This window comes from Lathyrus oleraceus, chromosome 5 (genome assembly GCF_024323335.1).
Source record: "Lathyrus oleraceus cultivar Zhongwan6 chromosome 5, CAAS_Psat_ZW6_1.0, whole genome shotgun sequence".
Classification (NCBI taxonomy): domain Eukaryota; kingdom Viridiplantae; phylum Streptophyta; class Magnoliopsida; order Fabales; family Fabaceae; genus Lathyrus; species Lathyrus oleraceus.
Window position 1 is genome coordinate 124730003 of NC_066583.1, and position 1241 is coordinate 124731243.

At 40.9% G+C, this 1241-nt stretch overlaps 1 non-coding gene across 1 annotated transcript; it reads right to left on the reverse strand.

The window, feature by feature from the left end:
- Positions 1-841: 841 nt before the first annotated feature.
- On the reverse strand, positions 842-948 carry LOC127088939 (small nucleolar RNA R71). The gene has a single exon (XR_007790740.1). It is a non-coding gene; the product is annotated as a small nucleolar RNA R71 (small nucleolar RNA).
- Positions 949-1241: the final 293 nt, after the last annotated feature.

The following is a 1241-nucleotide window of genomic DNA, read 5'->3' on the forward strand; positions in this document are numbered from 1 at the left end:
AAAGTAGGAAACACTGCCCATAAGTAGTTCTATTAGCAAGTACTTGGATTATTAATTGATTATGTGAATTACATTCGAGTCTGTCTTTATTAATTGAATTTAATTTAATACTTTACTTTTCATTGCACACTCTAAAAACCCCTATTTTGATTACCTTAGATAAACACCATAACAATAGATAGCGATAGATTGACACTTGGTCTCTGTGGATTCGATAATCTTTTATATTACTCTGACGCGTTCGTATACTTGCGAAAAGCACGCATCAAGTTTTTGGCGCCGTTGCCGGGGATCAATTTCGTCAAATTTCGTACCCTGTTGTTATATCGTTTAGACTTAGGTTATTACCCGCTGGTCAATGCGAAGAACTCGCAGCACCGGAAGCTTAGAATACCCTCTGGCCGAACCTGAACATTACGCTCGCGCACGTTTATTTTTCCATAGAATTAGGAGAGCTATGGCCGAAGATCAAAACCAAAGACCTCTTAAGGATTTCGCCCAACCATCCAACGAAGAACCTAGTTCTAGTATAGTAAACCCAACCATCCCAGCTAATAATTTCGAACTTAAACCTTCCCTGTTGCAACTAGTGCAACAAAGACAATTCGCAGGTCTCGCTACTGAGAACCCAAACCAACATTTAAAAATCTTTCTCCAATTAGCAGACACTTTTAAAACCAATGGAGCTTCTTCTGAGGCTATCCGTTTACGATTATTCTCTTTTTCCCTCAGAGATAAAGCCCAATCATGGTTAGATTCCCTTCCACCCAATTCCATTACAACTTGGGATAACCTTAGAAGAGTATTCCTTGCTAGATACTTTCCCCCAAGTAAGACCGCCGTTCTTCGAAACCATATAACTAGATTTACCCAGAACCAAGGAGAATCGTTGTTCGAAGCTTGGGAGAGATATAAAAAGCTGTTAAGAGCATGCCCACATCATGGTTTAGAAAATTGGTTAATCATTCAGACCTTCTATATGGACTTCACTATAACACTAAGATGACCATCAACGCTGCCGCAGGCGGTGAGCTGATGAACAAACCTTATCCTGAAGCTAGTGCCCTCATCGAAGATATGGCTCAAAACCATCAATCATGGGGAGTCGAACGAGCAACAGTTGAGAAGAAGGAAGCCGAAGGAGGAGTACACGAATTAAGCTCTATAGACATGATGCAAGCTAAAATGGACGCATTAGCCCTCAAGGTCGAGCATATGTGCATAAACCCGAATACTGCAGC